Consider the following 16,186-nt stretch of genomic DNA (forward strand, 5'->3'; position numbering starts at 1 on the left):
GTCTACCTAGCTTCACCCTTCACACAGAGGGCTTCACAGTACAGTACATTAGCACCTGATGATTGATTGAGATGATGGACATAGCTCATGGTAAAATAATCTACATGGTGATTTTCAAAGGTTAACCTATAGCCTACAGGTGGAGACGTGTAAGGACTAATTGCTCATGTGAGTAATATTCTTTACTCTGTGATATGTAGTAGCTCTGAGGCATCCAATATGGAACATAGCCAAATATCTTTCACAATGCTGTGTAGAAGAGAGGTGGTTAAATAATCATACTACTCAGAACAAAGGACAAACAGTAAAATTATTTAATTTATAATTTTCAGGGAAGAATTCTTGTGAAACCTTGACTGCCTTCTTCTGCTCTGTATTCTATTCTGACCAACTGAATCTGTGCTGTTTTCCTCTCCCTCCATCTCTCTCTAGGGGATCGCTACATATCTCATTACCTGTATCATAGCCCTGAGAAATACCTCTGGAACTAAAGCAGTCCCCAGACTAGTTGTCAAGATCATAGGCAGCAAACAGGTCAAGTATTTCATCACAGAAGAGACAGACAAGTGAGTTGAATCAGGTCGATCAAAGATCAAGCTGTGTTCTAAGAATAGAAAATAATGGAATGGCATAAAATAGAATAGAATGGAATGGAATAGAATAACATACAATAGAATGGAATAGAAAAACATAGAATACTATACAATAGAATGGAATAGAAAAACATAGAATACTATACAATAGAATGAGTACTTTACTTTTCATTCAAGTAAAGTAGCAGTAAAGTCTCAATGGTAATTCTGCTTCAAAAAACTACATCTTACACTTGCTTATTACTGTGACTTAACTGGATCTCGATGCATATCTCTTTAACTTTGCACAAGGGTGAATGGAGCAGCTATTCCTCTGGCGGTTGTGGGTAATGTGATGAAGGAACCACCAGACAAACAGGACTCTATAGTGGCCAGATCACACAGACAAGCTGAGGCTGAGGGGGGTGTGGGGTCAGCTTTTCAGGCTACGCTCCACAAGGTAAACCCTGAACCGTAATATAGTCGTTATACTTATGTTATTAAGTTATGTTATTATTATTATTTATTATCATGTAGCTTAGAAAAATATATAATTGTACATTATTTAAAAAATGGTATCTACCCTCTTTTATATGTTGAATAAAAAAAGAAAATATAACAATAATACATAGTGAAAAGATGACATTGCATGAGTAGTATATTTCAAGATAGATAGACAAAGGTGACATAAACCCTATGGTTACGGGATTTCGTTGATGTATACGGTACATTGTTCCCAGTGAGCTGTATCTTTCTAGTGGAGAGCTCAAAACACTGAGTGTTGGGTTCACTTGACAGGCCCCAAACAGACTGTGTGTGACAGCTCCCTCTGGTGACCGTTCCCTGTCCTACATCCATCAGAAGAACCCAGCTGTCATAAGAACTGAACTCAGAGTAGGAACAGCAGCAAGGGCATCTGAGGAGGAGAAGGTTAATTCAAACTACGGCCTAACTGTGATCACTTGATTTAATTTTTATTTTACTCAAACAAAACCGTGGTCTGCACAGTGATCACCACTTTCATACATAAAACAGATGATGCCCACGCTTCATGAAGTTGTATGGCATTGTTTATTTCTACTGATTATCACGTCCTACTGGTGTGGAGCTCAACAAAGGCTTATTCTGATTCCCCACCATAGAAATAGAATCATTCTATATAAATATATTTATATGTAGCCCACTAGTGGTTAGAGCGTTGGGCCAGTAACCAAAAGCTTGCTGGATCGAATCCCCGAGCTGACAAGGTAAAAATCTTTCATTCTCCCCCGAGCAAGGCAGTTAACCCACTGTTCCCCGGGCACCGAAGACGTGGATGTCGAAGAACAGGAAGACTGTCTCTCATTGGCCATCAGTGAGCAGCTGGCTGACTGGCAGGCTTCTTCACCCCTGAGGACCATTCAGGAGGAAGTTGTTGCAATTGAACCTGCCCTCAAAGGGACCATCAGCCAATCACAGATCACTCAGGCGTTTCTGAGACACGAGGTTCCACTGGGATTAACAACGTTCCGTCAGCTCCTCCTAATGTTCTGTGATGCTGACCATCCAGCTCAGGTAGGGTTGAAATTAAACATCACAAAGGAGTTTATTTATGGTCTTGTTTTTTATAGGAAATACTTGTGGTTCACCACTTCAAGTATTACTGCAGCATGGCATTCAAGGTAGTGGCAAGCAGAAGGCCTCCAGTAAAATAAGTTGACTGTTACAACATTTTATAGTTTATAGTTGATATTTCATTCACATCAGTGCAACTGTATGAGAGCCTGAGACTTTACAAAGACCTTCTACAATTCCTCAGTGGTATTGTGTTACCCAAAGAGCTGCAAGATGACATTAAGGTTCTCTATTCTCTTCCATTTTCTTATTTTCTATAAAAATACATCTAGCTGTCTTTCTCAGCCCTTGCATCTCTATAGTTCTCTTCTTTAAATCTTGCTGAAAGTCCTTGTTGATATTTTGACAGGCAGAGTTTGGGCATGTGTCTCACACGAGGAGTCCCCAGGGGTTGCACTGAGCCCCCACCAGCTTCTGTGGATCCCATGGAAACAGAAAGATGGCTCCAAAGGTTCCAGAGAATGGAGAGAGCCATGCACATATGTGACAGCCAGAACACTGGTACAGTTTTAAAAGTTGATTTGTCAAAATAAATCATAATGGGCTGTTTTACCTGAAATATAGGGAACTAATGTACTAAATGCAAAACTTTTTTTTTTAAATCACTGATATAATTCTGATGATATAGATTTTCTTACTAAATGAATTGGGGATATTATTTGATGTACAGTAAACATTAATTTCAAAGAGACATCAGCACTAATGAACTACACTACCAGTATATGACAGAATTTGACATCTGTCTGCCATTTCAGGTTACATAGACCAGGACAAAGCCAGACGTCTGATTCAGAACTACAACCACATGTTCAACCTGAACCTGAGTCCCCTGGGGATCAGTGAGGTCACCCATGGTCATGGAGGGAGAAGACAGGGCAATGTCCACCTGGACACAGCCCTACAGTACCTAAAGGAACTGTGATGAAGGTGTTTGGTGAGGACTGTTTTATGTATGTAAGTAAATATTGGCATTATCTTTGTAGTAGCTACTATGTAATGTGAGTCTTGTTTAGAAAGCAACATTTGGGCAGATAAGGCTTATTACATGTAAAATATTTTACAAATAAAAATGTAATGATAATGCTGTAAAACACTATCTTAAATTTAAACCATTAACTTAGTTAATACCATTGGTGTTTAATATGAGGGTTTCAGCATGAAATGTATTTTATGTTTTTGTTTTACAATGTTAATATGTTTTGATGTTAAACTGGTGGCAGTTGTGAAAAAGTAAATAGTTGGAAGAGTTGCAGAGTTAATTGAAAATAATTCCATTGTTGATTAGATGCTTTTTTCCCCCCTTATGATTCATTATGATATGATCAGAGTGAGCAGAGACAGACCCTCCTTCAACCCTGTCCACACCTAAATAGAAGAGGCTATTTCAGCCACTCATGGAGGACAAAGCTGATTTTAAAATAAATATTTGTTTTGAAAAACCAATTTGTTTCAGCATGTAGCCTTCATCTGGATTTTATAGACAGAAGAGGTCATTTGGGACATACTGTAGAACAAAAGGGGCTTTTCGTCAACACCTCCTATGGCTCTCCCCCAGTCAGGCTCCACAGCAGGTCAGGGGCTACCAGGACAGTCAGTATAGCCAGGGCTAACAGCCACAGCATCAGTCTCACCAGATTCAGCACACACCACTGGGCCCACCGACGCATTGTATCTGGATAGAATAGGTCCTAAGGGTGGTCAATATAGTGGCATCAATACAATGATCCTATTGAATTATTCTGATTCTATGTGGAATTCTCTGTGCATCAATGTCAGTATAATTTGGAGTGAAAACAGAGAAAATGAAGGTGTTATGATTAGTGTCTTATCTTTTGTCCACTCACCTTGCAATCTTGACATAAAACTGTGCCTGATGTTTATGTTGTTGTGATTTTCCAAACATTGTGCTCTAGAATTCAGAGGTGATTTAGAACAGGTCAGCGGCACTTCCAGTTATGAGATGGGAAAATAACAATTATGAAAGCTGTACAATTTGTATGGATTAACGCAAAGACATTTAAAACCTAGGCTAGCCGACTGCTTGAAATCATACTATCTTTCGGGGAAGGTGTATTGCTGTTAAGAATGTCAATAAACCACTCCCATGAAGCGATGGACAACAAGGATGCATTTGATTGTTTCATTTCTGTGAAACCGAAAGTAAAATATCGACTTGAGGAGAGCAACTGAAAAACTGTTTGGTAAGTTTTATTCTACAATTACGTTAAGTATTCGTACCTGTTGTATCTTGTTTTATATGTTGCAGCTTTTAAATATTTAGTTATAACTTTAATAAATAGCAAACGAAGAATGAGCCAGTGCTCGAGAGCCTATGCCTGTAAAGTTGTCTGCCTAGTGACGACAGGTAGCTCAGTAAACACCTGAGTTTTGAACTTCATTGAACATAACCTCATTATTGTACTACAGTAGCCGTAAATGCCTGAGGTTTGAACATCATTGAACATAACTACGGTGTTGTACTACAACAGATATTCATTGTTGAAGTATCCAGCAGCAAAGACAGATGATGGGGAAAGAGAACCAACATAGACCATTAACCATGAGCTATAGAGACGCCCTTCAAACGCAATCTAACACAGGTGAGCTTTCTTTTTTAAATGAGTTAGGGTACTGTATTTTGTAAGGCCAGTATATGACAACCCAACCTTTTTGCATTGGGGAGGGTTGTGAGTTTTTTATTGGGCACAGGGAAGGGAAGTGCGTTTTTCCCTGGTTTACATTCACTCTTTTGCAGATTTTACTATATAATGTCTTCCATCCTAGCCAACTTTCCATGTCTGCTTGCATGCGCCTCCACTATATCAAGGTGTTTTGGTATTTCCCATATGCGCTATGGTTTTCTGCTCTCTAACTTTTATTATAAACTGGGTAGTTCGAGCCCTGAATGCTGATTGCCTGACAGCGGGGGTATATCATACTGACAAAACATTTATTTTTACTGCTTAAATTACGTTGGTAACTAGTTTATAATAGCAATAAGGCACCTCAGGGGTTTGTGGTATATGGCCAATGTTGTTATCCGCGATGCTTCGTGCATAAGAACAGCCCTTAGCCGTGGTATATTGCTTATTGCTTAACTATACCACAGGTCAATATAGTCTACCAGTCTAACCGTTTACCCTGCCCTTTATCCACCATTCATCGTGACAAAGTTGTTACGGAGTCTAGTTGATAGGTAATCGACTAGCCGGACTGTTCCCCGGACTCCGCGTGTAGGGATTTGTACAATGCATGAACAAGGCTATTGAACTAGACATTGGTGTCTGTCTTTATTACTTTATCCAATATATCATACAGAAACATGGTATCAGAAGTGGCTCGAAAACCATACGTTTGTTATTTTTGTAGCTAAGTACAGTATAGGCGCGGTTACGTTCCAAATGCGAACACACGCCGATTCCTACTCACAACACTGATCAACTAGTTGTTAGCTGGTTAGCTAGCATCACTACCTACCTCGATGACTGAAGGCAAAGAAGTCTCATATTCCATCGCTATGGCAGCGAACATTCCGCCACCTAATCCCATGGTTCTCACAGGGGACTGGAATACTAATTGGGACAATTTCAGGGATGAATTCGAGGACTATGCGCTGGCGACCGGTCTACATGAGAAACCCAACGAGGTACAAGCGGCAACTCTGAGGAGTTTAATGGGCAGCGAATGCAGGCATATCTACCGGCACAATCTCACCCTCACAGCGCGACAACAGTGTGATGCAAAGGCTATATTGGATGCATTGGAGAATTACTTCAAACCCGCCAGAAACGTAATTTACGAGCGGTTCGTTTTCGGAAGCTGCAAACAGGAAGAGGGTGAGTCAGTACACAACTTTGTAACCCGTTTGAGAGAAAAATCCGCCACTTGTGAATACGGGGGATTGAAAGATGAATTGATTCGTGACAAAATAGTACTGGGAATTGCAAATGAGGATACACGCCGGCGTCTACTGAGAGAGAGAGGCTTAACATTAGTAACTGCCATCGAAATGTGCCGCACTGCTGAAGTCACTGACATGAGAATGAGAGCAATGGAAATCGAAACCCCACGCTCCGACGTTGACACTGTTCACGCTGTTGCTAGGCAGACATTCAGGCAAAACCAATCAAGGCAGAGTAATTCACCACGAACGGTGAACACAGAGAGCCCAGTGGCATGTAAATACTGTGGGAATACGCACACACGTGGCAAAGAGCACTGCCCTGCCTATGGAAAACCATGCAGAGCTTGTGGAACTAATAATCACTTTGCAAAAGTGTGTCTCAAAAGCAAAAGAAGGGTGAGTGAGGGCAAGATTCACTGTGTTGATGATGTCACTCAATGTTCAGAGCTGAACAGTGAAAGTGACATTTACATGCATGAATCCATTGGGGCTGTACACTCAAGAGGGAAGAAATGGTTTGTGACACTACGATTACACAACAAGCAACAACAATGTCAACTGGATTCCGGTGCTACATGCAACGTAATGAGCTACAAAGACAAAATCAATCTGGCACCTGACACGCATCTATTGCCCAGCGATACTAGACTAAAGCTGTACTCAGGAGAGCTAATGAGCTCTATGGGCACCTTTGAGACCGAATGTGTTATTCGGGGACGCAAACACAAGCTGGAGTTTGAGATTGTGAAAACCAGTCAACATCCTCTCCTCTCAGGCTCTACATGCGAACGCCTGGGACTGATGCAGTTCACTGTACCAAATGACCTGCACATTGTGGATCATGTCCAGCATGGACCCCTGTCCAAAGAACAACTACTCAGCAGATATGACGATGTATTCAACATGCCCGTTGAATCAGTGCCTGGTGAGGTACACTTTGAAGTGGATGAGAGCATCACTCCAGTCCAGTGTGCTCCTCGCAATGTGCCCATTGCAATGAAAGTGGCTGTGAAGGCCCAGCTGGACAAGTATGAGGCCGATGGCCACATGACATCTGTGACCGAACCAACTGACTGGATCAGCAATATGGTCATAGTGAAAAAACCAGAGAAGCTGAGGGTCTGCATCGACCCAAAGCATCTGAACCAAGCATTGAAACGATCCCACTACATCATGCCGACACTAGAGGATGTCCTCTACAAGCTTCCCAAGGCCAGGATTTTCACCTTGGTGGATGCCCGAGATGCATTCCTTCAATGCAAGCTGGACGAAGAAAGCAGCTTCATGACTACCTTCTGGACCCCCTGGGGTCGGAAACGCTGGCTCAAGCTCCCGTTTGGTGTCTCAGTGGCACCTGAGGTATACCAACGCAAGCAGCACGAGTTACTGGCTGGGCTCAAGGGCATTGAACCCATCGCTGATGATGTCCTGATCGTAGGCTGTGGTGACACAGACGATGAAGCAGAACGCGACCACGATGTGAAGCTCCTGGCACTGATGGAGCGCTGTCGAACAGTTAAGCTTCGTCTTGGCCTGAAGAAGCTACAGTTCAAGGTGAAAGACGTCCACTTCCATGGCCACATTCTTTCGGCAAAAGGCCTGAAGCCGGACCCAGACAAGGTCCGAGCGATCCTCGACATGCCAAACCCATCTGATGCAAAAGGAGTACAGCGTCTCATCGGTTTTGCAAACTATCTTGCAAAGTTCATGCCACACCTATCAGCAGTCTGTGAGCCTCTGCGCCGGTTGCTGGACAAAGACACACCATGGCACTGGCTACCCAAGCACGAGGCAGCGGTGCAGGAGATGAAATCTCTGGCTTCATCCATGCCAGTGTTGCGCTACTACGACGTCACGAAGCCTGTCACAATCCAGAGTGACTCCAGTCAAAGGGGACTTGGATGCTGCCTTATGCAGGAAGGCCAACCCGTTGCGTTTGCCTCGAGAGCGCTCACCCCCACCGAACAGAACTATGCACAAATTGAGAAAGAGTGCCTCAGCATCGTCTTCTCTTGCCAGCGATTCCATCACTACTTGTATGGTCGAGAGCTGGTCACCGCTGAAACTGACCACAAACCACTCATTGCCATATTCAGTAAACCTCTCCTCAACGCGCCCAAGAGGCTTCAAAGCATGCTCCTGACTCTGCAAAACTACAGCCTGAAGGTCATTTACAAGCCAGGACCAGAGATGTACATCAGCGACACACTGAGCAGGGCAACGGCACAATGTACAGGCAGAGGCACTGCCTATCAGCGGCAGGCCATCTGTTCGCTACAGCAGGAACAACAAGATGTTCAACAGATCAATCAGGCAGACTACTTAAACGTCACAGATCACCGCCTAGCCCAGATCAGGCAACACACTGACAAGGACGAACACCTACAATCACTGAAGTCCATGGCTCTCGCTGGTTGGCCATACCTGAAAGAGGAGACACCTTTCACAGTGAGAGAATACTGGACCTTTCGAGATGAGATCAGCGTGCAAAATGGCGTCTTGTTCAGAGGTCAGAAGGTCATTATTCCCAAATCACTACGTCCAGAGATGCTTACCCGCATACACTCCAGTCACGTTGGAGGTGACGCATGCTACCGCCAGGCTCGTGAAACATTATACTGGCCAAACATGCAAGCAGAAATTAAAGACTTTGTCAGCAACTGTACCACGTGCAACGAGTACGCTCATGAACAGCAAAAGGAAACCATGATGTCACACGAACTGCCCACAAGGGCCTGGCAAATCGTCAGCATGGACTTATTCAGCCACAGACAAAAGGACTATCTTCTCATTGTGGATCACTACTCTGACTTTTGGGAAATTGAACTGCTCCCTGACTTGTCTGCAGAGACGGTCATAAAGCGCTGCAAGGCGCAGTTTGCCAGGCAAGGTCAGCCTGACAAGGTAATCACGGACAATGGCCCACAATTCACTGCACAGTTCAAGCGTTTCGCCTCAGAATGGGAGTTTGACCATGTAACCTCCTCTCCAAGACACCCAAAAGCAAATGGCAAGGCAGAGTCAGCTGTCAAGATTGCAAAAAACCTGTTAAGCAGGGCCGCGCGCGACAGCAACGACCCATGGAAAGCGATCTTACAGTGGAGGAACACACCCACCGAAAACATGGACAGCAGCCCAGCACAACGCCTTCTGTCCAGACGTCTGAAGACTACCATCCCCGTAGCTAACAAGCTACTTGAGCCCTGCGTCATGGTTGGCGTCACGGACAAACTGCGTCGCAGAAAGCAGCTCGCTAAGTGCTTCTACGACCGGACTGCTCGAGACCTACCAGAACTGGAGGTGGGTGAAACGATAAGGATGAAACCGCTGCCGGGAGACCACACAGGACTTTGGAGGCTGGGCACGTGCCTACAGAGAGTTGCACCACGCTCTTACCTGGTGGATGTTGGTGGCTCCCTCTACCGTCGCAATCGGGTGGATCTGCGCATAGCAGAGCGGACAAACCAGAACACGCCATACACTCACCTAGATGAGATGGATCACAGTCCAGGCCTAAGGGTAAGAGGTGCAGAATTGAGACATGAGCCAACTGAAGGTGAGGCTTCTACCCCACCAAGCTCTCCAGCTCGTGGCCCTAATCCTACCCCTGTCAGAGCCAATACTTACTCACGGGTGGGTCGGCTGTGCAAGCCACCGGACAGGCTTACTCTGTAAGCAAGAGACTGTGTTAACTTGTCCTCCTGTTTATAAAAATAAACATTTAAAAAAATAAAAATAAACAAAATAAAAGAAAATAAAGAAAAAAAAGAAAAAGAAAATTTAAAAAGAAAGGAAGATGACAACTGAAGTAAAAAGAAAATGTCATGCGTTCTTAATTGTTATGACTTGATTGTTAAGAATTTAATGTTATGCTGTTATGTTTGCACTTTCTATTGAAAAGGATGATGTTACGGAGTCTAGTTGATAGGTAATCGACTAGCCGGACTGTTCCCCGGACTCCGCGTGTAGGGATTTGTACAATGCATGAACAAGGCTATTGAACTAGACATTGGTGTCTGTCTTTATTACTTTATCCAATATATCATACAGAAACAAAAGTGGTAAGGTTGATCGTTTCTCCAGATCTGCAGAAGGCTAGCTACTAGCAGTCATGCAACACATAAAAGCAAGCTGCATAAATGTTCAATATGAATCCACTTGAACAAATAGGAATAGCTAATAGGCAGTGGAGGCTAAGTGCATCATTGCGCATGAAAGAACAGTGAAGAAATGAGACAAGCAGCTCAAAAGGTTCCCCTAATGATCTTGTTTGGGGACAATACAATTATCCAGTGGCGTGTATACTTGGATGCCAAGAAAACATTTACCAAGAACAAAATATATATACCTTTTTTTTTGTATCTTTCATCTCTCTATGTTTCATATATTTCCTTCAATTCGCAAGAGGCTGAATGTATTTCACTGGAGAAAGCATCCAATCGAAAGAAAAAGCACCTCTCTGTCTTATTATGTGAAGCACATCTATCTGATGCTGTCTGGTCAAAATTAATATGACATTGTTTCCGCCCGTTGCATTGAATGCAATAGAAGCCAGCGGACATTTGGCCTCCCTTGATAAAAAAAAAAGCTAAACTGAGTGAGCTCAACTGTGAATGGTCCTGTCGCAAAAAAAAAGTGTCAAGCTTGCTAAAATCGTCCCTTTCTTAAATTAGGCATAGATGGAGATAGGGATTTGGACTTGTGGTTATACTTAATTCTCCGTACTGGCCAATGATTATAACAGCGATTCTGATTCAACCATAAATTCATACATTGTGTCCCTGGCCTGAGAGGATGGAAGTTCAACATGTAGCTAAATGTAGCTAGCTGTCAACTAGCTGGTAGCCTAGGACAACAAAAACGAAAAGCATGTAGAGTCATAGACTGTTTGAGTAACATGAAGGAGAGGAGGATGACATTGGCGTTTCTCTTTTTCTACTTACACACACACATAAATTAGTACCGTGGACAGCCGCATGATAGTTTGCTGACGTTGATTGGACTAAATTGTTTTTGGCATCTTTGTTTTCACTGTATTAGATTAAACATAGGTGATTTGATGATGTTGAAATGTTGAAGTTGAAATGGTTCTGGAATAGTGGAGGCAGCTCCTGTTTTCTTTGCGACTTGTAGTAACTCTTCTGTGTTCTAAATCAATAGTTGTTTAGTAGTCCGAAAAAGTCGGAAATATTAACTTCATTGGCCATGTAAATAAATGTATGTTACATGCAATATGCTTTGTGGACTCCACCACTTATTGTCTCGGGCCTTAGGCCTACAGTGCATTCGGAAAGTATTCAAACCCCTTCCCCTTTTCCACATTTTGTTACGTTACAGCCTTATTCTAAAATTGATTAAATCATTTTTTCCCTCATCAATCTACACACAGTACCCCATAATGACAAAGCAAAAACAGGTTTTTAGACATTTTTGCACATTACAAAACAGAAATACTTTATTTACATAACTATTCAGACCCTTTGCTATAAGACTCAAAATTGAGCTCAGGTGCATCCTGTTTGCATTGATCATCCTTGAGATGTTTCTACAACTTGACTGGAGTCCACCTGTGGTAAATTCAATTGATTGGACATGATTTGGAAAGGCACACGCCTGTCTATATAGGGTCCCACAATTGACAGTGCATGTCAGAGCAAAAACCAAGCCATGAGGTCGATGGATTTGTCTGTAGAGCTCCGAGACAGGATTGTGTCGAGTCACAGATCTGGGTAAGGGCACCAAAGAATGTCTGCAGCATTGAAGGTCCCCAAGAACACAGTGGTCACCGTCATTCTTAAATGGAAGAGGTTTGGAACCACCAAGACACTTCCTAGAGCTGGCCGCCTGGCTAAACTGAGCAATCAAGGGAGAAGGTCCTTGGTCAGGGAAGTGACCAAGAACCTTATGGTCACTCTGACAGAGCTCCAGAGTTCCACTGTGGAAATGGGAGAATCTTCCAGAAGGACAACCATCTCTGCAGAACTCCACCAATCAAGCCTTAATGGTAGAGTGGCCAGATGGAAGCCACTGCTCAGTAAAAGGCACATGACAGCCCTCTTGGAGTTTGCCAAAAGGCACCTAAAGACTCTCAGACCATGAGTAACAAGATTATCTGGTCTGATGAAACCAAGATTGAACTCTTTGGCCTGAATGCCAAGTGTCACGTCTGGAGGAAACCTGGCACCATCCCTACGGTGAAGCATGGTGGTAGCAGCATCATGCTGTGAGGATGTTTTCCAGCGGCAGGGACTGGGAGACTAGTCAGGATCGAGGGAAAGATGAACAGAGCAAAGTACAGAGAGATCCTTGATGAAAACCTGCTCCAGAGTGCTCAGGACCTCAGACTGGGGCAAAGGTTCACCTTCCAACAGGACAATGACCCTAAGCACACAGCCAAGACAACGCAGGAGTGGCTTCGGGAAAAGTCTCTGAATGTCATTGAGTGGCACAGCTAGAGCCCGGACTTGAACCCGATCAAACATCTCTGGAGATACCTGAAAATAACTGTGCAATGACGCTCCCCATCCAACCTGACAGAGCTTGAGAGGATCTGCAGAGAAGAATGGGAAAAACTCCCTAAATACAGGTGTGCCAAGCTTGTAGCATCATACCCAAGAAGACTCAATACTGTAATCGCTACCAAAGGTGCTTCAACAAAGTATTAAGTAAAGGGTCTGAATACTTATGTAAATGTCATATCTGTTTTTTATTTGTAATAAATTAGCTACAATTTCTAAAAACCTGTTTTTGCTTTGTCATTATGAGGTATTTGTGTAGATTGATGAGGATTTGTATTTTTTTATCCATTTTAGAATAAGGCTGTAACGTAACAAAATCTGGAAAAAGTCAAGGGGTCTGAATACTTTCCAAATGCACTGTGGTGGCAAGGCATATGAACTAACAGGTTATTGAGCAAACAACTCAATTATCACAACACATAGGTTGTAATATGGCTTTTTTCCCCTCTGGTTTGCCTTCCCTGGTGATTTTACCTAAGCACCGCTTTTGCAATTGTCCTACCTAGAATTTATTTTCCAATTTACCGATTTTTATGTGAATATTCTAAAATCTGCATAAATCAATATACGCATTTTCCTACCGGAGATGTGTTTCCAACTGACTTATTGTGGATAAAAGGCTGTGCGTGATGACCTAGTGCACATAAAAATAACTTCTGCAGTTAAATTCCTATGTACCGAATGAAAAATACAAGTTAAATGGGTTCCATGGCATTATCAACATTACTGATGGTTTTGTCACAAAAACTGTTGCGTTATATAGCAAATGTGCACATTATTAACGGCAGCCAAGCATCGATCATCATGTCACCAGAATAAGACCCTCACTATTGATTGGACACACCACCTTGGATACTCACCACCCTGTGAAGTTCATAATTTCTTTCATCTGCTAATCAACTGCATGCTTTCACGAGTCCTAGTGGGAGGACCACTTAACATATCATCGCATGACTCCCAAGTTTACTTCGACATGGTCATTTTATCAATATTTGTGCATAAAGGCCTTTCCACTGCCATTTCTCACATAATTCATTCTACACACAAAAATATTCCACCATGTCGACCAAACAAATTGTCTGTCGGCATTTCTAAAATTGTACTGGCATTTGCTGTTTCATCAGCCCAGTTAAAAAAAATTCATGCGTCAGGTAATTAATCCTCATGAATTATTTGTATGGAAACCTGGTAAGTGTCTACAGCCGGCTCTTGTAGTGTAATGAGACAGACAGGGAGAGCGAGCTCGTCCATGGTGCTGGGCGAAACCTCAACATTCTTGCCGTTACATGCTGACCACACCGCTCACGTTACATGTGCGAGCTTTGCAAAATAAATGTACACATATATGTTATTCAATCATTGCATCCACACTGCTAGCGCGTGTCTGCGTAACCAGGTGCTAAAATAGAACTTGGTTCTATTTGTGATGCTTGATGCGCTGCAAGTCCCGCCTCTCCCATCTCCTCATTGGAGCATATACCCACGTGGGTGATTGAAAGATGAACTGAGGTGCACACTCCAGTCCAGTTGGTGGTGGTAATGCACCTTAAAGTTGGTTACCAACCACCATATAAATTCTAAAGAAGAAGCCTGAAGGAAGAGAGATTACTAGAAACAAACTCGGTTTACCCTTTTATCTGTGGATTAATTGTCGGAGGACCTTGTGCAATTCAGATAAAATAACAGCCCAATGTTTATATCCCAGGACTTTAGCTAGCAACAGCAAGCTAGCAAAAGCAAGCTAAATTGTCATGTTTGCTTTTAAACCTGTCCCCAAATTAATAGTTAGTTCAGAGTTCATTTTGATATTTCAACCTGCATGTCCTGATCGTGTCTGTTGTGGGTGGACAAAATCAACATGCGTGCTATGGCCCACACGAACACACGCGCGCCCGGTCTAGTCAGCATGTTAGCCCTATGTGGCATCGACTGTGCAACAAAAGCATGCTGAAGTGGAGAAGTCAATATCCACGTTTATAAACACAGGTTCATTACTCGTTTGTGGTTGTAAACATTATTGCGTTAATTCTGAGGGGAGAGATTCTGCAAGTGATTTACAGTACAAGGGGAGTCGTGATTGGATCAGACCCCCCCCCCCCCAGTACATTTTTAACTAGCCCTAATTTGGTTATATTTCAACAATGAGAGGATAGCACCTGACTGCAACCTCAAAATGATTATCTTTTCTTTTTCTTAAAAAGTAAGGACTTCTGCTAGACCAGCAGCCTCTACTACTGCCCAGAATAGTTACCTGACTAGACTGAGGAGCAGCCTGCATGACCTGATGAACCAGCACCCAGAGGGAGTACCCCTTTCCCGTATGAGTCAGGCCTGCTCTCTCCTCCTGCACCCGGAGGTACTTAAGCCCTACCCCTCCACCAGGTACCTCTTGGCCTCCCTCCCCGATGTGGTGAGGCTTCAGGGGATCGGGGTACAGACACTGGTGCTCCCAGCACTAGGCCATTGTGGAGGTGGGACGGATGCCGGTCGTGTTGGTTGTCGCTAGCCTTCTTGACCTATGCCAAGCAGGGACCAGGCCGTCCGCAAAGAGACCGATTTCAAGATTCCAATCAAAGTCAAGCCAACGGAAGAACCTCAAATGTACACGGCCCATAACGATATCAGGGAAAAGCATTAGGGAAGTCTACATACAAGACAATGGCACATCCTACAAGACGGGATACACACAATCAACACATTCTTACCATGAAAGTACACGCCTGTGAATTACAGATTGATGATTTTTTACATTTTTAGACTGTGGAAATACAATTCATTCAATGATTTTATATACATATATATATACATACACACACACATACATATACACACACACACACAGATATATATATATACATATATATACACACACACATACACATATATATAGTATACACACACAGATATATATATACATATAGATATACATACATATACATATATAGATATACATATATATACACACACACACATATATATACTATATATATATATATATATATATATATATATATATATATATATATATACACACATATATATATACACACATATATGATACAGCATGGCAAACAAGATTTCACTTTAAAGTGTACATGTTTGAACATAGACACTTTGTACCCAATTTTATTCATGTTTGACAGATTTTAGACAAGTAAACCTAGAACAATACATAAATCAATCATTGTTGTACAGCGTCAATTGGATTATATTTATCTTAGGTAATTACTTTATTTTGATAGAGTGATAAGCTACATACTTTACCATATCATACAGTTTTCTAAACATTTGAATAAAACATTCTGAAAGACATGGAACGTGCTTTTTTTCGCCTCAAACTGAACAGGCAAGGTCTATTCTGTCATGTTAAGTTCTTGGTAAAAGCTTAGCGTGCACAAGGTCACATCCATTCAACAGCACTGTACAATAACACACCCACTACCTCTCCAACACTCTAGTCATCTTACTTTCCCACACAACCTTTAACATACAGTACATTAAAGTCAAAATAAACCAAAAACATTGAATGACACTGAGGGGCAACGTTGTTACATTTAATGCCCGTACACATGCATACA

The 16,186-nt window shown here is 42.5% G+C and overlaps 1 long non-coding RNA gene across 1 annotated transcript; it reads left to right on the forward strand.

The window, feature by feature from the left end:
- The first annotated feature begins 1,757 nt into the window (after positions 1–1,757).
- On the forward strand, positions 1,758–15,920 carry LOC106560423 (uncharacterized protein C1orf87 homolog). Its single transcript, XR_014379034.1, has 6 exons — positions 1,758–2,126; positions 2,536–2,687; positions 2,942–3,140; positions 3,513–4,387; positions 4,676–4,786; positions 14,810–15,920. It is a non-coding gene; the product is annotated as an uncharacterized protein C1orf87 homolog (long non-coding RNA).
- The last annotated feature ends 266 nt before the right edge of the window (positions 15,921–16,186 follow it).

This window comes from Salmo salar, chromosome 10, assembly GCF_965601325.2.
Source record: "Salmo salar chromosome 10, fSalSal1, whole genome shotgun sequence".
In the NCBI taxonomy this organism is placed as follows: domain Eukaryota; kingdom Metazoa; phylum Chordata; class Actinopteri; order Salmoniformes; family Salmonidae; genus Salmo; species Salmo salar.